At 36.9% G+C, this 26,087-nt stretch overlaps 1 long non-coding RNA gene across 2 annotated transcripts; it reads left to right on the forward strand.

Annotated features, from left to right (window-relative positions):
• Positions 1-20,230: 20,230 nt before the first annotated feature.
• On the forward strand, positions 20,231-23,039 carry LOC147839024 (uncharacterized). Of its 2 annotated transcripts, XR_015518094.1 has the most exons (6): positions 20,231-20,268; positions 20,601-20,699; positions 21,667-21,793; positions 21,962-22,047; positions 22,370-22,412; positions 22,510-23,039. It is a non-coding gene; the product is annotated as an uncharacterized LOC147839024 (long non-coding RNA). The 2 variants fall into 2 exon arrangements; XR_015518095.1 differs by lacking the exon at positions 20,601-20,699.
• The last annotated feature ends 3,048 nt before the right edge of the window (positions 23,040-26,087 follow it).

The following is a 26,087-nucleotide window of genomic DNA, read 5'->3' on the forward strand; positions in this document are numbered from 1 at the left end:
CACATGTCATGTACATATCATCGAGCGAATGTGTTTCTTTATATGTTTTCAACGAAGTTGTTCACAATACTGATCCATCCACAGAGCGTATATATATATATATATATATATATATATGTATATATATATATATATATATATATATATATATATATATATATATATATATATATATATATATATAAATCATTATCAGAGAGATAATACACACTCACTGGCCACTTTATTAGGTACACCTTACTAGCACCAGGTTGGACCCACTTTTGCGCTCCGAACTGCCTTAATCCTTCGTGGCATAGATTCAACAAGGTACTGGAAATATTCCTCAGAGATACATATTGACATGATAGCAGCATGCAGTTGCTGCAGGTTTGTCAGCTGCACGTCCATGCGAATCTCCCGTTCCACCACATCCCAAAGGTGCTCTATTCAATTGAGATCTTGTGACTGTAGAGGCCATTTGAGTACAGTTAACTCCTTGTCATGTTCAAGAAACCAGTCTGAGATGTTTCGCACCTTATGACATTGCAAACTGTTGTCTCAGTTTCCTGTTCTTGGCTGACAGGAGTGGCACCCGGTATGGTCTTCTGCTGCTGTAGCCCATGCGCCTCATGGTTGGACATGTTGTGCATTTAGAGATGCTCTTCTGCATTCCTCGGGTGTAAACAAGTGGCTATTTAAGTTACTGTTGCCTTTCTATCAGCTAGAACCAGTCCAGCCATTTTCCTCTGACCTCTGGCATCAACAAGGCATTTGCGTCCACAGAACTGCTGCTCATTGGATATTTTCTCTTTTTCAGACCATCCTCTGTAAACCCTAGTGATGGCTGTGCGTAAAAATCCGAGTAGATCAGCAGTTTCTGAAATACTCAGACCAGCCCGTCTGGCACCAACAACCATGCCACATTCAAAGTGACTTAAATGACCTTTCTTCCCCATTCTGATGCTTGGTTTAAACTGCAGCAGATCGTCTTGACAATGTCTACATGCCTAAATGCATTGAGTTGCATGTAAGAACTAAGGAATAGATCAGAAAAGGTGCCTAATTTATTTCTTAAAAGTCCATGGTGATGCTTGGTGAACAGTATTTTTTTCAGGGGTGCAGTAGGAAATAAGTTTGTTGATCCAATGTTTTGTATATGAAGAGTGAGATGATTTACAGTTAATTAAAATGCAATTTTTGCAATATTATCTGGATGCAGACTTTATAATGCAAGCTGGGACAGCATATCTCAGTGATGCAATGTCAGACACAATGCACTCAATGGAGCTAGTGATGTCATTGTGAAGGGTATGGTTAGGTGAGTGCATTAAAATGCATTGGATGCAGCTCAGATTGCACTTATTTTGAAGTACAAGTATTTTAATAATGAGATGTAGTCAGATTTATTATCCCCCCTGTTTATTTTTTCCTCAATTTCTGTTTAACGGAGAGAAGATTTTATCAACACATTTCTAAACATAATAGTTTTAATAACTCATTTCTAATTACTGCTTTATTTTTTCTTTGTCATGATGACAGTAAATAATATTTGACTAGATATTTTTCAAGACACTTTTATACAGCTTAAAGTGACATTTAAAGGCTTAACTAGGTAAATTAGGTTAACTAGGCAGATTAGGATAATTAGGCAAGTTAATGTACAATGATGTTTTGTTTTGTAGACTATCAAAAAAAAAAAAAAAACTCAAAGGGGCTAGAAAAGATTCACACAGCTTCATACCGCAGTAAATTCTGTTTTTACCGTTGATATTTGGCGCCAGATAATCAGTCAGTTTTTTTCTCTTTGACGTTGGATAGATTTGCACATCTTTTATGCCATATTCCAATTTTGCACATAAATTTAATTAGCATTATTGAATGGAAACATAGCTATTGCCTACATTTCAGTCACAAAAAGAACAGTCACATAAGAGAATGGCTTGTTCTTTTTTAATGAATAATTAGCTTAAATTCATTGATTAGGTTAATGGGAGTATTACTTGTTCTAAAAAAATATTTTTCAGTTCTGCTTAGATTCTAAATGGCATATCAAATTTGTTTTAGAAACTATGCAGTAGCCTGTTTTATGTAACTTAAATAACTTAAAAATTACGGCCAATTTCGCACTTTTTTAAGTGCAAAGTCAATAAACGTCACACCTTACATTATTTTTTTATTATACTCAAATGTATAAATACTTTAAAGGTAAACGTATGCATTTACTTGAACAGCTATGCTTTTTTGATGCTAACTGTCTGTTTCACTAATGCAGTGGTGTTGCTTTTTTAAATATATGGTCGTATTTGCTATAACTTTGCATGAACACATCAAGTTCAGCTGGAGAAAGAAATGCTGGGGTCCGTTCTTCGTACGTGGATTACTCAATTAGCTGGATTTGGATATTGACGATTTGACACGATCCGGGATCGTTTCATTCTTCAAAGCTGATCCTAGAGTTGTTGTCATAGCAACAGTTCTGCTAGCTCAAACCTGATCGGGAGCAGGTTCAATTCATATAAACAGGATTAGATCGGCTCAGATCAAGCAAAGATAATACAGAAAGTATGTTCTGAATTCTGATATTTTCTTACAGTAGTAGTTATATACACTTGGGAAAATGGTACATATTTTTTACTATATATATATATATATATATATATATATATATATATATATATATATATATATATATATATATATATATATATATATATAAAGTTATAGTCATTAATAAAATAAATCAAGTTATACATATTAATAAAACATATGCAATCTGCACCCTCGAAATGAAAGTACAAAGACTGCCACCTGGTGGTGCAAACAGAAAACTTATTGATATGAACGTTTTAGATCGCTTTAGTACAAATTGTGTATGATAGAAATGCAGAATATGTGACTTTTTTTTAAAGCAATAATACATTTATGCAGTCATGTTTTGATAGTTAATAGTGATTTGATGCTTCACAAAAGCTGCAGACGCCTTTACCAATATCAAAATGCTTTTGTAAACAACCAGTTATTCTTTACACCGATTAAAAAACGGCTACTATAATATAGACAATATTTCCTAAATGTAGAACTAAATACACTGATATGCACTGAAATACATGATGAATACTCTTGACACAAGAAAGTGTAAAGCCTGCAGCTCACAACAAATGTGGAAGGTTATTGCGTGTCATATTTAACAAACGGTTTACTACTAATTTGATGTAATTTTGCTCACATGGATAATTGAATATTAATCAGATGATGTCATTACGCTGCTGTGCCGTCAGCCAATCGTTGCATTGCTGATCATGATTTCGAGGATCGATAGATCTGTCCTTCACAACACTCAGCGATCTCAGATCAGTTTATCCAGACATTCTAATCTGATTCTCGAACTTGTTTGAAGAACCAAATCAGCGAGAGATCAGTTATCAAGATGAAAAGATCCAGGATCTGTCAAATCATCTTAGATCATTTAAGCGGGGTACGAAGAACGGACCCCTGATCTCTTTTTGTAGATGTTGACATGGTCATTCGTAATATCTGCGCTCCATTGATAATGCCTTTTTATTGTCGCGGTGTGCGCGCTTAACTCTGAGTTGGTCTACTCAAAGTTGATTGAGCTAACTCAGATTAGCTATTCTGAAACTGAAAACTCTGAGTTTTTAATCTCTCAGTAAGTCAACTCCGAGTTCAAGTTTAAAGGGTCACGAAAAACCAAAACAAATTTTTTGAGCTGTTGACAGTCGTATATGTGTCCCACACTGCTAAAAACACTAATAGGACACCTATATTTCGCTAAAAAGTGTAAATTGGTTGTTTTTGCGTTATTTCAAGCAAATTCGTACTTCCGGTTTGAAACGAATTTTTAAAGCTGCGTCACGGTCATGACATAATAGCGTTGTATTCCAGCGTGCAGACTGGACGTCTGTGCCAGAGTGTGTCTTATTATATCTTACAGTGTGATGCATTAATGCATGAGTAAGGCTTGGTTCAAACCAATCAGCGCACTCTATTGTGCAACTTCATTAATATTCATTACTGTCACAGTGTTTAGACGACAGACACACCACGTTGTGTTGGCAAAACAAGCGTGAAGTGTTGCTTTTATAGTTTGCTGCCGTTAAGTTTCGTTTTCATTTTCTCTCTGTGAGAGCTCATCTGGAGTCAAGCATGGATTAACAGTGTACGCGACGCCCGACAACAATAACTTACGTGTCTAAGGAGGATTATTGTTTACCTGAGAGCTGTTCTCATCTGCAAACGCTGAGTTCCAGATTCGCTTTAGTCTCCTCTTAATAAAGATGCGGCTCTAGTTGCTGGTGATTGTCTTGTCTCTACAGATTTGGTAAGTGAGCGACCAGTGCTCTTTGTTTATTTAGTTTGTTCGTATCAAACTAAATATTTCACCGAGTGTAAACATGTTAGCATTACAACCAAAATTTAACCTCGTGTAGGATTTTCGCCGCATTTTGTGACCGGAATAACACACGCGGCTTTCTGACACTACCTGCTGTGTGCATCTAAGTTTCCGGGAAATGCTGAGGGTTTTTTTCTCTCATTTGCTGTGCCATATGAAACATACACGCCTAGAGCAGTTCCTCGAATCAAATATCTTGTTTGTCGCGAGGGGCATGAATGAATTCCCTGAATGAAAGAGCCAAACTGCTAGTTAAAGTCCACCATTTAATAATTTGGCAAATAATTTGACTACAGATGTCCATGTAAACACAGTCACTTTCTCCCGTGTGTTTGTGTGTGTGTGTTTTGAGTCTGAAACTTGCGCGTGCCCAAATAGACACTCCCACACCATCCTACTTTAGTTCCTCCAACACTCCCCCCTAAACAGAGCTGGACACGCCCACTTTTCTGACTTTTTCCAAAGTAGAGGTGTGAAAACACCCTGCTGAAACGAGGGGGTTTCATGGCCCTTTAAACTCTAAGTTGGTTGAACGTTTTTACTGAAACAGGCCCACTGGCATCAGTTGGTTAAACGTCAACAAAAATATGAAGTCATTTGAAAAGCTGTTGCCTCTTGATTTGATACATAATACAACAATATTTTTGTCTTTAAAAAAAATACAGTTTGAATGGCCTAATATTTTGGTGCCACTTTTAGTTACGCTCTTCTACAAATATGTTTATACAGTATGCGTCATGCGTCAAACACTTCCCTGTTTATTTTCGAAGGGCAGTAAATGAGAAACTCAGTTTCCTTCCTGCACTTTCGCGAAAACAGTAATTAAGTAATTTGCAAAGGTGAGAGCTTATGCATACTACCATCTTACCCTGTGACAGGCCTCTTCCAGGAATTTACATTGAGTCAGAAAGACTCATTCCTTAGCAACACTTTTATTTACACTGTTCAATGCAGCTGCAGCCTGAGTTCTGGAGATCCTTAATTGTGCCTGTCACGTGTGTATGTGCTGGCATGTAATTTATCGCAGGTGTGGATGTTCGCAGGATATTCTATGTGGACAAAAAACACATCAGTGTACACTTTGCAGTTCTCCTTCATCAAATAAAACACGTTCTCGCTCACCAGTGTGCGCAGGTTTGCCCTTAATGTCTTGCAGGTGTCTCACTTTGATACCTTGTCCACTAAAGCATTTCCACATGGAAGACGCCAGCTCATTCTGATTGTAAAACATCATTCACACACACATACATACACACACAGAGCTTACAAAACTGCTGTCCGCCTTAAGCATCTACGCAGAGATCAGAGCCTTCATTTTCTTAATATGATTCATGCTGTTTTTTCCAAGAAAGCAGACTTTTCTTATTTCTCACAATCTTTAGACAGTTTTGTTTTTAAGTCTGTTTACTTAACGCTCGGTGGGTTGTGAAAACATTATTTGCCAGGAAGTTCCGGGAGTATTTAAACCTCTTTTTTTTAAAAAGCTTTAAGATTAGGAAGTTAATCTTGATTATTCTTTTTATTTTTATTTATGTTAGCTTGAGAACACTTGATTTAGAAGTCTGAGGTAATCTTTAGAGAACTTTGGATAAATCCCTGCTGAAATATCCAACTTAAACCAACCTAGAATGGTTGGCTGGTTTTAGCTGGTTGACCAGCTTGGTTTTAGAGGGGTTTTGTTCATTTTCAGGCTGGTCTTAGCTGGTCAGGCTGGGAGATGACCTGCTAAAACCAGCTTGACCAGCCAAAACCAGCTATGTCCAGCTTAAACCAGGCTAGTCAGGTTGGTTTAAACTGGTGATGACCAGCTAAGACCAGGTTGGAAATGGTTGGAAACCCGCTTGGTAATGGTCAAAACCTGTCTAAAACCAGGCTGGTCGACCAGCTAAAACCAGCCAACCAGTTTAGGCAGGTTTAAGCTGGATTTTTAAGCAGTAATACTAGAAGCGTATCACGTTAATATAATAGTCCATTAGTTCATGCTTGTTAATGGATTTGCTAATATGAACCAAGAATGAATAATGCACACGCAATTCTAGAATCACCGCTATGAACTCTTATTAATGAATCATATTCAAAAAGTCTTGACGAACATGTGCTTCTACTGTATACACTGTAAAAAATGACTAGCTGAATTTACTTAAAATAACTGATTAATCCTGTTGCGTGCTTTTAAAACAATTGGTTGATTTAAAAAAAAAAATTTAAAAGCCTGTTGCCTCAAAACAGGGGTGTTCAAACTCGGTCCTGGAGGGCCGGTGACTTGCATAGTTTATCTTCAACGTCCTTCAACACACGTGCCTGTAAGTTACCTAGAAAGAGCTTGATTAACTGGTTCAGGTGTGTTTAATTGGAGTTGGAACTAAAATATGCAGAACACTGGCTCTCCAAAACTGAGTTTGGACACCCCTGACTTAAAATGTTTAAGTAAATGGACTAGTGCAGGGCTTGACATTAACTTTTTTGATCAGGAGCTACTGTAGACTTCCAACATTACTAGCCACTTGCCATTTTCAATAGACACAGTTTTGTTTTTGGGAAATATATTTTATATGCATACATGACTTTAACATGCTAAAATGACTTGATTTAGATTTTGCGTTATCTGCACATGCCTCCTCATTCATTTCACTGTTTGTGTGTCGTGTATGAGATCCGACTCCTAAAGGCTACGCTCAGACAAGCTACTCTTTCCACATCAGATGAGGAAGTCTGAAACTATTGTGGAGTTTTTGACATTAAGTGTTATTATTTTTATTTTTTATTATTCAATACATCTATATTTAAAACTTCTTTTAAATATCCTCTATGTACAGTGTTTGTGTTGCAGGTCTCAGATGACCAAACTGCTGAAAGAGGATGGGGTGGGGGTTTTCTTGTTTCTTGTTTTTTTTTTTTGTTGTTTTTTTTATGTGTATGTTTTCATTTTAAATAAAAATTAAGTTATATTGACCCCACACTGGCTATTCTACTTGTTGCTCTTTACATATCTATAGTTCTACATTGTGATTTCCTATCCTGTTTGAGCACTGGTTATCCAGATTAAGTGTTCCTGAAAAGTTTCTGTACGGATCAGATTGATCCAATTCGATGTTGCTTTGAAAAACTGGCTCAAAAAGTAAGATGGATTACATGATCACGGATCCCAAAAACAGGATTGCTAAATCCAGATAAATTTTATCCGGATTAAACCTTTTGAAATACCGGGCCCAGGAAGTACCATCCTATTGACATCATTTAAAAAAAACACTGAAATCTTTTTCTCCATCCCTACTTAAACTCTCCATCACTAATCAAATGAAGAATGTGGCGCATAAACAACTTCCATGTCTACAGCAAGAAGGCCAAGTGGGTCTGTTTGATCTTCCATGTGGCATGACTTCATCTAATATTCTCCGAAAGTCCACCATTGTCACTGAAATATCCGTTTTGTTGTTTGCGCAGCTGAAACGCGTTGATGAGACCTACGTGCTCCACCTCAGCTTGTTTTGATCACCACTGGCATTCTTGTACAAGATGTTCCTGAACCTGTTTCTAGACTATACAGATGTTAGCCCTTCAATACGTTCCCTCTGCTGCTGTGCTCGCCGTCCCCACATTGGCATTAGAAGCATGTACATCTTTCAACCGATAGGTGGCACTTTAACCATTGACTTTATCAGCCAAAATCGCAACGCGATTTTCAGCTTTGCCTTTCATAATGCTAGATAGGACAGTACTGTATGTTTACTGTATGCACAGGTACTGTATGTGATGAGTTCAATTATTAATAATAAATTCATATATTAAGCAAATATAAGAATTAAGTTCTTTATAGTGCCCCATTAAATTGCGTTGGAGTAAATAGAAGGTTCCATTTAAATTTAATTTTTTTTTTTTTTTGTGATACAATGTCTTTTTGGTGGTAATTCCCCATTTTTAAGTAATATAAAAAGTTTTATCTATCTATCTATTTATCTATCTATCTATCTATCTATCTATCTATCTATCTATCTATCTATCTATATATATATATATATATATATATATATATATATATATATATATATATATATATATATATATACATATATATATATATATATATATATATATATATACAAACACATATATCACTTATTATTTAGGTAGCTATGCTACTGTAGGTGTGCAATCTTAAATAATGACAATGACATAAATCATAAAAATAAAGCTTGGTTATGTTGGTCTCTTGTCAAGACAACTGATCAAAAATGGTAGGGATTAAGCCAAAAGAAGGTTGTATAACTCTTATTTTTATCCACGATCTTACTTTCTCTCAGATGTCACTTCCTGGAGCATCTGACATCATGCACCTCACTCAGGACATGTGTTATTATGGCTTCCCCTACCGTAATACACCTAAAACACAGATTGCCGTACAACTCGTCAATGGCATGGCTGTGTTTTCTCTTGTTACCTGCAGGAAAAGAGCTAAAAGAAATCATCAATTTTACACACCCCATAATACCAGCCATACATGTAAAGCACAAATAATATCCTTCAATTCGGTCATATCCAGCGGCCGTCTTCCTTGAATCAATCTCTATCATTGTAAGGTGCTTGCTTTTCTGTTTGTTCCATTGCTGCATTGTTTGTTAGATGTTTGATTCCACTTTCTTTTACAGTCTGAAGTGCGTCAAACGCACAGAATGCTCAATTCGCATCACATGAAACTGAACACCCATGCTTCCTCCACATCTGCTTACTGCAAAGGCTGCAAAACATTCCCCCCACTCTCATGTCATGTTAGGATTGTGAGGGCACAAGTGAGATGTTATTTTTAGTATGCAGCATCTATAAGTCATATAAAACAATTAATTGCAAACTGAAATAAATATAATTTGATTCTATTGTTTTGAACTGGATGTTTTATGAGATTATATAGATTTTTTGTGGTTATTTTGAATTTAGCAAGATTGCAGAAATTTGTGACCTTTTGTTGATTTTGCGTTGGATTCAGCGATCACGGATTCAGCAAAAACTAGGAGGTCTGCTAAATGCTTAATCCTAAATCTCAAAATGTGCAAAATATAATAAATTAAATAAAATGGCCATGATTTTAACAGTGAACAACTGTAAAAATGCTACAGTATTAATCCGTAACCTGGTTAAAGGAATGTTTCCTTAATATGTACGGCGACTAACCGTAAATTGACTTTCCCAGAATTCCCTGCATGGCACATAACTTTTTATGCATTTGGTTGACATTAATATGGATCTTTTTAAGTTTTTTCCCATCAGTTATGTAAATTAGAGATTTATGTTAGTTATTTCATAACTTTAATTTTATGTGTGTTACCATACTGGTGTTTAGTAGCTGTGTGGGTGAGCACCTTCTGTATGCTGATACTCTTTTCTGCTTGTAGGAAAAGTTGATTGTGATGAGCATTGGCTCATTATGTAACTTCCTCAACACCACCTGCATGTGGGTGTGGTAATGTGTCTGACTGTGTAACAAAAGATGTGTAGATGTTGATCATTTAAATTATAGACATATTACCTCTATAAATTAATAAAATATGGTAATTCACCATAATAATGAAAAATTACTTTTACGGTTTGTACCATGTTTTTAACCGTAAAGTACTGGCAACCACAGCTGCCTTTTTTTACCGTAAATTTTACGGATTTATTTTTTTACAGTAATGAAATTTGATATAGCAACACAGGACAAGACATGTTTAATAAAAGCTAAATGTCTCTCATTCTAAACAAATAAACGTTTTTTGTAAACATCTGGGTCTTATGAATGGAAAAATGTAAGACGAACCAGCGCTGAACATCACAGCACGTAAAACATGGGCATGCATGTCAACAGACACAACTTTTCCCATAAATGCTTTTGCACAACAATGGCTCCAAATCTGTGGCGAAATGTGAAACATAAATTATGAATCTAACTTGAGCTATTAAAATCCATCTTCCCTGTCAGGGATGATGGATTCTAAGTGCGCATTTATCACACAATTGTTTTTGTAGCTGCTTGTGAAATTGAGCATATTTCAGTGGAAAAAATATGGATCTAATTAGCTGGGAAAGAAAAATAAGCATTGTTAAATGTGAAATGGAGCTGCATCATTAAGGATTAAATAAATATCACATTATTTTTGTTCAATGCAAATATTAAAGGCATAATTGTTCCAAACCTCTTTGGGTTTCTTTCTTCCGTTGAACACAAAGATACTTAAGAATGCTAGAAAAAAAATAAGCACCCATAGTAGGTTTTGTGTTCCCACTACAGATGTAAGTGGCTGCTTTGAACATACTTCAGAACATCTTCAACAGGAGAAAGACATTCATAAAAGTTTAGAACCTCTTGAGTGAGTAAATGATGAGGAAATATACTCTTTCTATCACTTGAAACCAGTCCGACCAATTTCCTCTGACATCAACAAAGCATTTGCGCCAACACAACTGCCGCTCAAAGGATATTTTCTCTTTTTTGCACCATTCTCTGTAAAGCCTAGAGATGGCTGTGTGTGAAAATGCTTGTTCATCAGCAGTTTATAAAATTCTCAGATGAGCCTGTCTAGCACTAACAACCATGCCATGTTCAAACTCAATAAAATCACCTTTCTTCCCCATTCTAATACTATTTTGAACTGCAGCAAATCACCTTGACCATGTTTACATGCCTAAATGAATTGAGTTGCTGCCATGTGATTGGCTGATTAGAAATTTGCGTTAACAAGCAGTTGAACAGGTGTACCTAATAAAGTGGCCGGTGAGTTTACGTTTTTGTTTGAACTTTTATTTTAAAGTTGTATTCAGTACAGGGTTTCTGCAGGTTTCACAAAGTCAAAAGGAAGACTTTTAAAGACCAATATAAATTAAATTTTAGACTATAATTGTAACTCTATTTACTTGCCCTATCAAAAAATATTATATTTAATTATTTCTTAGCCACATAAATAAAGTGTCAAAACAAGCAAAAGCTAGTAGTCTACATACACATTTTTTTTCAACATTACTTTTCTTTTAAAAATTATAATCTGTACGTATACATAACAGTTTGCCCATGTCAGTGTCCTCAAATTGCAAGTATATGGTCTATAAATACAGGGAGAACTGCTAAATTGTTAATATTACTGTGAGGAAGATGCAGCGGATGCCTCTTCAACCGCAATCCAGTATTGAGAAACACTCATACACTCGCACATTCACACATGCACTCATACACGATGGCCAATTTTTGTTTATCCAGTTCATCTATAGTGCACGTCTTTGGACTGTAGGTTAAACCGGAGCACCTGGAGGAAACCCACACAAACACTGGGAGATCTATAAAGCAATCTATGAAGGTTAGATCCCTGGTGATCGTGACAGTCTTTAAGTCATGTAAGAAAAATAAAAAAAAATGATTGCAAATTGAAATAAATGTAATTAGATTTTATGGTTAAGAATTTAATGTTTTATGAAATTGTGTACATTTTTTGCCATTATTTTATTGAAATGAAGAATTTTGCAGGATCGCAAAAATTTGCAATCTTTTGGTTGATTTTGCATTAGATTCCGCAAAGACTATGAGGTCTGCTAAATCCTTTAGTTTTACTTAGAATATTAAAATATTTCAAAATATGCACACAAATAAATTAATTACTTTAAACCAAATTGTAATGACATGTTATAACAACACAGAACAAGACACGTTTAATAAAAGCAAATCAAAGGTCTCTCATTCTAAATGAATAAAAGTTTTCTGTAAACAGCTGGGTCTTATGAATGGAAAAATGCAATACGAACCAGCGGCGAAGAGCACTGCATGTAAAACATGCTAGAACATGCAAACTCCACGCAGAAATGCCAACTGGCCCTGCCGGGACTCAAACCCGTGATTTTCTTGCTATGAGGCAACAGTGCTAACCACTGAGCCACCGTGCCACCAATTAATTACATCATTTCCATTTTTGGGTATGTGAACTAATCATAGCAGTCCAGTCAGCTACTTGGCTAAGTTTGACTCTCAATCAACTGACAGCAAGCTTGACTACAAGACCTGCCTGAACTGACACAGTATGCTTGAATTGTCATTGCAGTTTCTAACTATATTATTTAATTATTTTGAGCTAAATGTTGCCACCTTTGTGTTATGATGTCATTTATACAACCTATATTTAAAATCTTATGTTATTGCACATTTAGTGTCTTGTATGTATGTCATGAATACAGTTTAGTTCAAATATTTTCTGAGATGGAATGTTAGTGATTAGATTGACGGTGTTGGCCTGATTGGGTAGCTTTACATGGATAAAGGAAAATTAAGACCTGTGTAAAATGATTGTGAAGTCCTACATGGGTGGTACAATCTTCTTTCAAAACATCAAATTACTTAAAAAAAAAAAAAAAAAAAAAAACACTTTTTAAAGGTGTGCTTTAATAACCATAGACATGTTACCAAAGACATCACAGTTTAAACATTTATCCTAGTACATCTGTGATCATTTCCAACATACAAAAAGTAATACTTTTTGGTTGAAAATGAGTCTGAAGCTGTTTTTATAAATTTACATTCTCTCTCTTGGTCAGTTGTAACATGAACACCAATGTAAATGTCTGTGTTGACCATCAACAAACTGATATAACAGATATGTAATTTTTAGAAAAAAATCACATAGGTGTTTGAATTTAGATTGGAATCTTGCTCAGATATGAGATAACTTTCTATTGCAAAGTCTTAAAAAAATGTACAAGTTCAATTCAATTCACCTTTATTTGTATAGCGCTTTTACAATGTATATTGTCAAAGCAGCTTCACATAGAAGATTATATTGAATTGAAACAGTGTAGTTCTGTTTTCAGAGTTTAAGTTCAGTTTAACTCAGTTCAGTGTGGTTTAATATTTAGTACATGGAGTCCAAACACTGTAGAACAAATCGATTAATGCTCAGCTCTATGGGTCCCAAACCATGCAAGCCAGTGGCGACAGCGGCGAGGAAAGAACTTCACCAATTGGCAAAAGTGAAGAATTAAAAAACACAGAGAGAAACCAGGCTCAGATGGGCACGACCATTTCTCCTCTGGCCAAACGTCTGGTGCAGAGCTGCAGTCTAGGTGCTGAAGGCTGGAGAATGCTGGACCTCAGCGAAGACTCATCTGTCTCTGGAGCGTCACAGGAATCAGTCCTATGCTCTCCATTCCTCCAAGACTACCACAGCAGCTGCTCAGGATACGGCCTGGTCCAAGATTATGGAAACCTTGAGATAATATCGTTGCTGGTCTTGGATTACATCAGTGTCATTGCATAATCTCTCGGGGCCTCCAGATGAGTACCCCAGGTGGAAATAGAGAGTAAAGAGAATAATTAGCGTAGCTGCTGTCCATAGTGTATATAAACGAGAAGCAAAAAACCTGCATGGAGCACATTCATGCATAATACCGCTATGTGAGTGTATGCTTTACTAAAAAGATAGGTCTTTAATCTAGTTTTGAACTGCGAGAGTGTGTCTAACCTCAGACATTATCAGGAAAGCTATTCCAAAGTTTAGGAGCCATAAATGAGAAGGCTCGACCTCCTTTACTCGGCTTTGCTATTGCCCTGAGTTTTAAGATATTAAAGAACGGGTTGAACTGTAGAGAGACAGAAGGTTTGTTAGATAAACAGGAGCTAGATTATTTAAATCTTTATAGGTAAGTAATATTTTTAAAATCAATACGAAACTTAACAGGCAGCCAGTGTAAGGAGGATAAAATTCGGGGGATATGATTATAGTTTTTAGACCTCTGTAAGAACTCTGGCAGCTGCATTTTGTACTAGCTGAAGTTTGTGGTTATTTAATATGCTTGTCCCATTCTTATATTTCATTACAATGAACCATCCAGCCAGACAATTGCCGAAAGTACATCGTAAATCTTTCCTCATACTATTATTGTCTGTTGCCCCAGTAGCCCTTAACCTTCATTGGACCTTCCTTAATCTCACGCCATCCCCACCCTCATCCTGCAGCGACAGGAAACCCTTTCGCGCACCACCATTCATCAACCATAATCTCATACAACAATTTTCACAACCCAAAACACTGCAACCCCATCTCGCTCCAAACACCAAATGACCCGACCAGCTCTCAGTCAAATCAAAATAGCCAGAAGAGCACACATTTGGGTGATCTTGGTTTGGGTTTCGCTTCTCAGACCTCCGTGAATGGGGGTTTCCATGACCTATAGATAGTGACAGAGCCGTCGGTTTTCTCACAGGATGCTTCAGTCACTCTGTGGCTCTGCGGTTAAACCCTCATCACCACTAACTGGAGGGTAGATGGTTACAATTCCTAGCGTAACACCACGGATGTGGATGTCATGGCTGAACGATCTCATGTTTATGACCGATATGTCAAACTGAGTAAGACGTTTAGCAGTGGTGAGTTACCATTTGGCATTCACAGTTTTTGGTGCAGTTTAATCATGTGTTTTTTTTATACTGACTAAAGATAATTGTGTTAAACATGTTCCATTATCTTGGCTAAATAGAATCTATGACAACATTTTGTAGATGTTAGTATCTGTATGTTATCATCAAGGACATCTATAAGCTAGTGTGATACAAAACAATAATAAAATCTGTGTTTAAAACATATTAAATCAATGCAAACATGTAAACTTGTAGTTTGTTATTTAGCCTAAATGGATCAACATTCTATTTTCACGCCACCTCATACTTCAGTTTCTCATCAAATTTTGACCAATCAAATGCTCCAGTATTCATTCCCCTTCAAGACACTTCTACATTTGCTTTTTATTTCATGCGTTTGAACTCAACCTCTCACACTGGCAGAGCTGTAAGAAAATATAATACTATTGGCTTATTTTAGGGGAGAAGCTAAGCTATGTCCCACCTTCTCTTGGTTGAGATTATGTCAAACATCGATTAAAAAAATCCACAGGACCTTTAATGATTTGAACTTTTTATTGATTTTTTTTTTTTTTTGCATATAATGCAGATGAATATAAAATAAAGAGCAATACCAAAAAAAAAAAAAAAAAAAAAAAGCATAATGATACTAATTAAATTGATAAAAATAAATAAATAATATCTTGTAAATGATAGTTAGTAAATTACAAAGACCTGTGATGGTGGAAAAAAAATGTGTGGGACAAAAAAACAAAACAAAAACTGAGTGATAGCTCCCTCGCAAAATGTTGTTCGACAAATGCATCCTGTTTACTTCATACATGTCAACCCTTCGGTTTTTGCTGGGATTCTCCCATATTTCTCCCATATTTTTAATCTTGAAAGCTTCTTGAAATTAATATAAAAAATATCTGCATTCATTTTCTTTCCATTAAAGCTGTGCTTCAATCGTCGGCCTTCATATGTAACCTCTGAATCAGTGAATGCATGTACATGTATAACGAGATCCCAGATCAGCTTCTGTACACGCTATTTAAAGTGACACCTCTTATCAAACAAATGAAGAGCAGCAAATTCATCTCTTGTTTTGTTGTGTTTGATAACAGAGGTGTCATTTTAAGAAAGCACAGATCTATAAAGAAATCATTTGATTACTTAACTGTTTGTGCTTATTTAAGAGAAAATTAGTTTAAAAGAAAACAAGGACGGACATGTTTACACATTATTAATTCTATTTGTCTGTTTAAACCAATGACTGTAAAAAATATGGACGACGCGACAGCCCTTTTTCCCATTAAACGCCTTGAGGGCAAAACGCCTGCTTGACGGGCACAAACTGTCGCAAAAGACTGCTGAAATTGGAGCCAGACATGCGCAGAAGGATTGTCTGATGGAGCCAGAGGAGGAGCCGCGAAAATGAGCAGAGTCGAGCTTCCAATCAAACGCTTTATGTAAAATCAACTACGCCCCCGAACTTCTCAGCATGCGTTTGCTGTCATATCAACACAAATGGATGTAATAACGTTAACAAATATGAGGGTTTTATATATTCAATCGCGCCAGCTCCAGGCCGCAACACATAACTTACTCGCGGCGTCGCGGGCTGATTCCGGCTCGCATGCGGCAGCGCCTGCTCGCTCGGCCGCCGCATCTGGCTCGATTGACTAGGGGTAGAATTGGGTAGTGAGTCCAGGCATCCGGAGTAGGTCCAGCAGAGGTAACATTAGTCAGTCTGAGCTCTAAGAGATAAGTCTCCGGCAGGCGAGAATCTAGCCGGAACTGTGTTTTGCTATCTGGGTGGCTAGGCGTGTATCAGCAAACTAATAAAGCCCGAAAAAAGCCCTGAACTTAGCGAATAAACAGTGTTCCACCAGGATCATGTATGTCAGAAACTATAGTTTACTGCTAAACTCATTTTGTCATGGTAAAATAACACAGAAATCGAATAATAACATTTCAGTCTACTTCAGTCTCCTGCCGAAGCTCAGACGCCGCGCTTTGAGAAACTGTCAATCACAGCTGTCAATCACGATGACACGCCCAGCATTAAATTACTGCTAAAAACAAACTGTTTACAAAAATGAAGATCTGCACCTATTTCAGCACAATAACCAGTGCCTTAATCGACCAGAACTATCTTTCGGGACATTTTATTGCAAGTGTAATATTTTTTTTTATTTGGGCTCAAGTCTCCTTCATTAACACGGAGGAGGCGGGCTTTATGACTTGTACTGCAGCCAGCCCCCAGGGGGCGATCTAATGGCCAAAACCTTCACTCAAACGTAGGCTTGCGGCACACTTGGTTTAAACACACATTTTGTTCTAAACAATGTGAACCTCAACCTTTAGAATAGGACATAAAAAAAATCAGGATTTTTTCAAATGTTATAATAGGGGAACTGTAATAAACATTTTCTGTAATTTCGTCTAATGCATCTCTCAGCAGTACTTTTTACTGTACAATACATTATTTGATATGAGAAATGAAAGTTGAGTAACGTTGGAAACCTGTCTTTATGCCACAGTCTAAGTGACAGTGACTGTAACTCTGACTAACACATCAGCGCTCCCCAAAGAGCCAGAAACACCCACATATTGACCTAGCTGAGTTTATTGGGAGTTGAGAGATGAAAAATTACAAGATCTTGCCAGAAATTTTGAAGGGTTAGGCAATGCTGTTTATTTTCCAAACTAGTGGGGTGTGGAGACATTTGAATTACCAAACTGACTCCAGTTCGCATATCTAGACAGAGAGAGAGAAAGCGGGAAAAGTATGTGTTTTGCTTAAATTTCTTTGAAAGACTGTTGTGGAAAACAGGATTCCCATAAGAACTGCCAAAAGTCTCTCTCACTGTCTGTCTGTGCATCTGTCCATATCTATCTACAGTGTCTGTTTATGTGTTCAAATGTCTGTCCATTCATCCATCACTTTTATCCATTCGTCTATCGATGTTCATTCACCCATCTTTTATCTATCCATCTGTATATCCAGTCATCGCTTTCTATCTGTCCATCCGTCCATCCTTTCATTCATCATTTATCCATTATCTGTTCATCCACTTATCTCAGCCACCCACCTGTCTGTCCATAATCTTTTTCTTCATCTGTTCATCCATTCATCCATCCCAATTATGTAGCTATCTTGCCATCCATCTGTTTATCTGCCAACTATCTTTCCATCCTTTCCATCCTTCCATCCATGATTTCTTAATATCTGTTCATCCATCATTTAAGTATCTATCCATCCATTCATCCATCATATAAAAATCTTTCTATCTGTTTATCTGTCCATCTACTTATGCATCCATCCGTCTCTCCTTCCATCCATTATTTTCTCCATGTATCCACCCATAGTCTGTCTTCATGTTCATCCATCCATCCATCCCGATGATGTAGCTATCTTGCTATCCATGTTTATCTGTCTGTCCGTCCGTCCGTCCATCCATCCATCCATCCATCCATCCATCCATCCATCCATCCATCCATTATATAGGTATATTGCTATCCATTTGTTTATCTGTCCATAATTCCAACTATAATTTCTAAACCATCCTTCCATCGCACAATATGTCCTTCCAAATATCTTTATCCATCCATCCATCCATCATATAGATATCTTTCTATCCATCTGTTTATCACTCCATCTACTTATTAATCCATTAATTCATCCATCTCTCTATCCTTCCATCCATCATTTTACTCCATTCACCTCTCGAACTGTTCATCCGAACATCCATCAAATAGATATATTTTTATTTATCTGTTTATCTGTTCATCTTCTTATCCATGCATCCATACTGTATGTCCATCCTTACATTCATAATTTATTAACATCTGTTCATCCATCATCTTATCTATCCATCCATCATAGTTATATTTCCATCCATCCATTTATTTGTCCATCAACTTATCCATCCGCCCATCCTTCCATCTATTCATCCTTTCATCCATAATTTCTTAACATCTGTTCATCCATCATCTTATCTTTCCATCCATCATATAGTTTTCGTTTATCCATGCATTTTTCTGTCCATCAACTTATCAATCCATCTATCAATCCATCTGTCAGTCCTTCCATCCATAATTTTTAACATCTGTTCATCCGTATCTACTTCTATCAATCATATTTTTATATTTATACCCATCTGTTCATTGGTCCATCTACTGTACTTATTTATCCATCCATCCATCTGTCCTTCCATCCATCTTTCTCAGTTCATCCATCCATCATATAGATATTTCTGTCCCTCTGTTTATCTGTCCATTCACTGTACTTATCCATCCATCCATCTGTCATTCCATTCAATCATCCATTCATCCATTCTATATATACCTTTTTATCCATCTGTTTATCTGTCTGTCAACTTATCCATCCATCCATCCATTCATCCATCTGTTCTTCCATTCCTTCATCAGTCCATCATTCCATCCATAATGTTTTAACATCTGTTCATCCGTCATCTACTTATCTGTTCATCAATTCATCTATTCGTCATATAGATATCTTTTATGTATCTGTTCATCTGTCCATCTACTGTACTTATCCATCCATCCATCTTTCTCCATCCATCCATCCATCCATCCATCCATTCATCTATTTATTTATCTGCCCATCTACTTCTTCATCCATCCATCCCCTGTCCTTTCATCGCTCAATTTGTCCATCCAATATCTTACTCCTCTATCCATTCATCATATAGATATCTTTCTATCCATCTGTTTATCACTCCATCTACTTATCAATCCATACATCTCTCTATCCTTCCATCCATCATTTTACTTCATTCACCTCTCCAACTGTTCATCCTTTCATCCATCAAATAGATATATTTCTATCTATCTGTTCATCTGCACATCTACTTATCCATCCATCTGTTCGACTTTACATCCATTTTTTCTTAACATCTGTTCATCCATCATATTATCTATCCATCCATCTTATAGTTATCTTTCCATCCATCCGTTCATCCGTCCATCAACTTATCCCTCCCCCTATCCTTTCATCTGTTCATAATTCCATCCATAATTTCTTAACATCTGTTCATCCATCATCTTATCTAACCATCATATAGTTATCATTCTGTCCATCAACTTAGCTATCCATCAATCCTTCCATCCATAATTTCTTAACATCTGTTCATTCGTTATCTACTTCTGTCCAATATATTTTTAAATTTATATCCATCTGTTTATTGGTCCATCTATTGTACTTATTTATCCATCCATCCATCTTTCCTTATCAGTCTATCCTGATCATCTACACAGCAAATTCATCTGAGTTAAATTCTCGGTGTTGAAGCATTTCAGAGTAAAGTGTTGACGTTAAAGAGTTAGATTTTGATAAATGAATATAATAAGAGTTAGAATTGATTTTATTCAGTGCGAAATCAAGGAGTTATCTTTTCTACACTTGGTGGTGTTATTTCCAACATCCGGGAATTCATGCAGCCCCAGTCACTGAAGAATTTTCCAGACGCCATTTTCCATCTGAGGTTTAGAACAGCAACTGGTGAGTCAAACTACCTAAATGTTGGTATTTTACTGACTTTCTTTAAGGAAATACAGTTGTAAACATATTGTTAAGTTAATAACTTCAGAATGGAGTGACAATTTTAAACTTCTGCGGTTCATTCATGGTCGTTTGTGTATCTAGCTTAACTGCATTACGTTACTATTCACTTCTTTTCAAGAATGTTTTATATATGCTCACGCATACATAATGCATAAAAACATCAAATGTACATGTTCAACACATTTCTGTCACGCTTAATGCCATTTTGTGCATTGTTACCCATCTGTAAAATAAAATCGACACTTCTCCTTTAATTCGAAACAAACTAGCGAGAGATTCACCGGAGCAGCCTAACCTACTCTGCCCGGATGCTAACGGCAACACAGGACGGTTTCCATGAGCTCTGGAGAGTTTCTAAAACATATCTGGTGGGTAAATGAACATATGCTTACTTGTAAAAGGCTTCCTGACTAAAACATATGATTGTTTGTTATTCATGTACGTTAATTTGGTTGTTTTAAACACCGCGGCCCTTTTAAACTGGTTCATTCGTGGCCGTCCATATACCGTTAGTCCATAGACTCGCGTGATAACGTACGCTTGAATTATATTAAGCGTTGACAACCATTAAAGTCGGAATGTTAACATTAATGTCTTTAAATGACCGCGCTTGCACTTTCTCAGACTTTTAAGGTTACAGAAGTCTCCCGGAAGTTGTGGGACTAACGTTAACGTTATCCCGCAAATGCACAGAGACTCCCAGATGCCCAAGTAGATACCCGCAAATGAATGATAATCTCCCGGAAATCGCGCGTCTCCCGCCCGGTCATTAAACACTTTGCACACCCCTCTCCACCGCATCCCTCCCAGCTCTTCAGGTACGTCGCGCGCAAGTCACCCCCACCGCTCTTTAACGTTAGGTACGTCGCGCGCAACTCAGCATTGTTCTTTAGGTACTTATTTCTCCCGCTACCTCCCGCAAATCAACTCTATCCCCCGAAAATTACTTTTCCCAACTCGGGATGTCTGACGTTAGTAAGTTAGGCTATTTCTGTAGTCAGGAACATCTTAGTCAAGCTTTTTCTCCCGCATGATATTGTGCTTAAAACTATAGGCTAAACTTAGCATGTACTGTACACAACATTTCCTTTTTATTAAAGACAATTTAGTGCGTTGTAAACAGCCGCCTGTCTGTAAAATTAATCAACTGATTCATATTTGAGCAGCCTAATGATGATACAGGTTTGATTTGTAGATTTATTATCAATAATCAACATCTGAATCAAAAGATATCTGAAAAAGTGTGAGGCATACTTTGTGATGTTCATCTCTCCTTTTTATCTGAAGGTTATGCATATGTGTTAGATACTAATTTTTTGTTGTTTTTTTTAACAGCCACAGTTCTCTGTACAATAACACAAGACCCTGTGACGGTGGCTGATTAGAGACGGATGGTGTATTTCCAGAGTTGGTGAAATGACCAAGCACACCTTCTTGGTCATATGTGGTGATAATAATGAAGGTATGTTTGATAAAGTTCTGTATTTGTTTCACAATAAGCTGAGAGGGTATTAGAGCATTAAAGAATAATGAATGACATGAAGGTGATAAGTTTTGTATTGTGGGTGAACTGTTACTTAAATAATGTTTTGCTCTTTACTTTGCACTTCTGCTTATCCTAATATTTTAGGTTATATTTGGACCTGAAACATCTGCTAGACTCCAGTAAAGGTGGCCTCAATACTGGACCTGAAAGGGCCTAACAAGTTGAATCTGGTAAAGAAACACGCACGCACACGCACGCACGCACGCACGCACGCACGCACGCACACGCTTACAGAAAACTGTTGTTTATGAAGTTTATGAATATTTTTTACACTGTGGCCAATATTTTGGGGAAGTCAGCATCACTAAATGATATAAAAGATTTTAAGCTCCTCTAAATTTTGCTCCAAGTGTTGTGTTAAATTCAGCATTCTGGACAGACAGCTGCCTGTTTGTCCAGTTCTAGTCATAGTGGTTAACCTAATTGTTTTTGGAGATGCAACAGTGATGTGTGTGTTTTTTCTACTTTTCCATATCCTGTCACCTCAACCAGCTGGGAGAGTCAAGTTGTGGATCATCATGAAGATTTTCAAAAGGTGAGTTTAGATTTCTTGAATGTTTTATTTACTTTAAATGTTCTTTTAAATATATCATAGAATTTGATTGCAATTTGTTTTCAAACATTTTTCTTAGTCATGCTGGAGTCTTGAAGAGCTCTTAGATGACCATCACCCTATATCCGTGCATCAGGAACCACCAGACGAGCGATCAGCAGCTGCTACTGTACATCGTCATGGATAAAAAGGTCATCCTGTGGCTGGGAAGCACTTTATTCACAGGACATGCTTGATGAGATTTCCTAGCTCCAGTTTGTTTTCACACAAGTTTACAGCATTTATACCTTCATTTAAACTGCTCTGTTTGATATGGAGGACCAAGGAAACACCAGAAGTGAAAGATTTGCAAGCCAAGTTGTTTAAAATGTAATTTCAGAAGAAAACTATGAGTGACACTATATTGAACTTTCAAATTGCTCTGATAACACATCAAGTTTGGACTAAAGGACTGAAACAGCCTTTTTGAGCACTGGTCATACATATTTTGTTGATACTGTCTGTACTAATAAAACATTTAAAGCATATTTGACATTGTTGCATTTTAAAAACTGAATGAATTGTTGAAGTGGTGAATGTTTTCAAATAAAATGTTTTTTTCTTTTGTAATTTACAGTCTATTTGACCTTTTTACCATATTTACACTCAAGAGAGTTGAATAAAATAACAATATATTACACCAGGCGGTGTTAAATATAGTTACATTTTTTAACTCTGCCCAGAGTTAAAATTAACCCTTACTTCGGTGTCAATATGCCAACCCTTTTGAAAGTGTTGATTTAACTTTGTTTTGAGTGGACCCCATGAGACACTTTCAAAGTGTTGAAATTAACACCCATAGAGTTGTTTTGGGTCCCCATATTTTGCTGTGTAGCTACCTGTCCATATGTGCATCCATACATTTGCCCATCTGTGTGTCCATCCATCCATCTTTCTGTCCTTCCATCAATCCTCTTTCTCCATCCATCAATTCATTTTTTTTCTTCATGTTCATCCATCCATCCGTCTTTGCTGACCATGTAGCTTTTTTATATAAATTGTTTATTTGTCCATCTATATGTGCATCTATCTATCCATACATTTCTCGGTCTGTCCATCAGCCCAACCACTCATATGTATCCTTTAACTTTCTCTAGTAGAAACAGTCTGCTATGTTTAGCCTTACCGGTGTCTCGTGGCCTCCTCCTCTATCTCTGCCACTATTAACACAATCTCACATTACCATTTCCCTTCTGGTTGTGTTTATCAGGTTTACAGTAAAAGCCTTTGATGCAGGAGGAGACCTGGAGTAAAACCAGCCAACGTTACGAGACACCGGTGAAGCTCATGTGGCACAGATATCAGTTAGAGGCCAACGATGAATAACACTAGTCTGCACCTGTCAGAGAAAGTAAGAGAGTTCCTCATAGTCAGCGAGGAGTCATCTGTCATATCAGAGCCAGCGAGTCTAGTTCTCTGATAGAGAAGAGTTAAGACAGTCGGCGAGGGTGGGCTGATTAAGCTGACCTCATGTGTGCGAGTGAGCTGAAGCTACAGGGGCCTCCCTCTGAAAATTGATCGTGTTTATCCCATTCTTTGGCTGGCATGTGGAAAGTGGGCCTCATGTTACAAAGTGTTATCCAACTTCCTTAATGCCAATTCACATAACTATTAAAAACATATTCTCACCATGCGTTTAGTGTATTACAGTGCCCAGCATACATGAGTAAACTCCTCAGAGATCTCTCTTTTAAATTAAGATTTTCTATAGGATGTTATATTGTGCTATTTCATTTGTGTATGTTTGTTAGAGTGAACGTCACAGTGGCCCAGTGGGTAGTACAATCGCCTCACAGCAAAAAGGTTGTTGGTTCGAGTCCCGGCTGGGTCAATTGTCAGTTCTGTATGAAGTTCAAGTGCTCCAGTTTCCCCCACAGTCCAAAGACATGCGCTATACGTGAATTGCATAAGCTAAATTGGCCATAGTGTATATGTGTAAATATGAGTATATTACTCAGCAGAAATAAAAAAATAAATAAACAAATAAAAATCTTGCTAACAAGAAAAGACCTCCTCGTTGGTCATCCAATTTCTCTGCACCGCTGGAGTCTGAGGGGCCTGAACAGCCTTGGGGCGCAAGCTGTGGTCCAGCTACTCTAAACTTACATTCTGAATTATGAGAAAGTGGCGTAAAGGTCTGGGTCCAAAGTCTGAAGTGCAGGGTGCAAAAGCATTAAGGGTGTGTCCAAATCTACTTTTGCTATTTTAAGGACTGAAAAATACGCTCTGCGCCTCAGCGCATAATATAATAGGGTTGCTTATTCTCTTAATCAGCTATGGGTGCGTTTAAGAATAACCCAATCATAGGGTTTGCATCTCCCATTGCATTTAAGAGTCAGTTGCGTCGTTCCATGGCGCATTTGCTGTTTGCATGGCGTACTTTGTAAGTGTGAAAACTGAACACTTCATAACAGCTAAGAAAACAGTTAAACAGAGCATCTGCAGTGCAAAGATAAAGAATGAGCCTTCTCCATTCAGCCCTTACTTTCACTTTCTCTCTTTCGTTGATAGAGAAATGGTGTTGTACGCTCTTCACTGAATACATGCATTAGCCTACATTATACATTTTTTTGTTAAGTGCAAACATTTGTTTCAAAACTATTTCTAAATTCATTGTCTGCGGACGTGAAACAACAAACTGAAGACATGGTAATGCGCCTGTTAATCAACATTGATGGGCAGTGGACCGCACTCTTACGTTAAGTTGCGGTCAGTCTCAAAACCACTCAAGTGGTCCATCGTTTTTATGTTGTTAAATTGAAAAAAAAAGGACTGGGTGTGTTTATATCACCCCAATATGACGGTCTGTACACCATACATACACATATCTGTCCAAACAGATTAAAAAGTTGATTTTTCACCATAAGTGCCCTTTACCAGTTTCTTATCTGAATTAGTAAAAGTGCTGGTAATGGCAAAATATTTAGAATACAAGGTTTTGGACATGTGGGTATATCCTGATTTAACGCTATGGATAAAAAGTTTAGAATTTCTCCCAAAAATGTTCAACCAAAAAACACTTCCATAAACAATGAGACTGAAACATTGTTGATGTTATTTAAAAGGGTTAGATTTAAAAGGATAGTTAACACAAATTGTTTTATTTACTCACAATTTATTCACCGGCAAAACATTACAAGTTTCTTTTTTTTTTCTTTTTTTTATTTTGAATACAATATATATTTTGAGGAAAGGTTAAAACCTGTAATTCTTGACTTCCATAGATGTGAAAACAAATACTATGGAAGTAAATGGTTACAGGTTTCCAGCTTTCTTTAAAAAGCTTATTTTCTGTTTATTAAAAGAAAGAAACATTATTATAAAAGGGTAAAGAAAATTACATTTTGGGGTGAACTATCCCTTTAAGATATGCATTTAAAACAGGAGCACAACTAATACCGGGAATGAGTAGGAAACCCAGCATCTGCTGAGAAAAATGATTTTGAGGGGATTTTCCATGATCTTACAAAAAATATAAACACCAACTAAGGCTTTACACAAGAATATCACTGCTTAAATCAAAGCTCTGAAGCCTTGAAGCCTCATAATCTTCTTAAACGCCCAAAAATCTCTCTGCTTTGAATCCCAAAATGTGTGTTTCCAAAACAGCACATCATT

The sequence above is a fragment of the Danio rerio genome, chromosome 20 (assembly GCF_052040795.2).
Source record: "Danio rerio strain M-AB ecotype USA chromosome 20, GRCz13ab, whole genome shotgun sequence".
Lineage (NCBI taxonomy): Eukaryota > Metazoa > Chordata > Actinopteri > Cypriniformes > Danionidae > Danio > Danio rerio.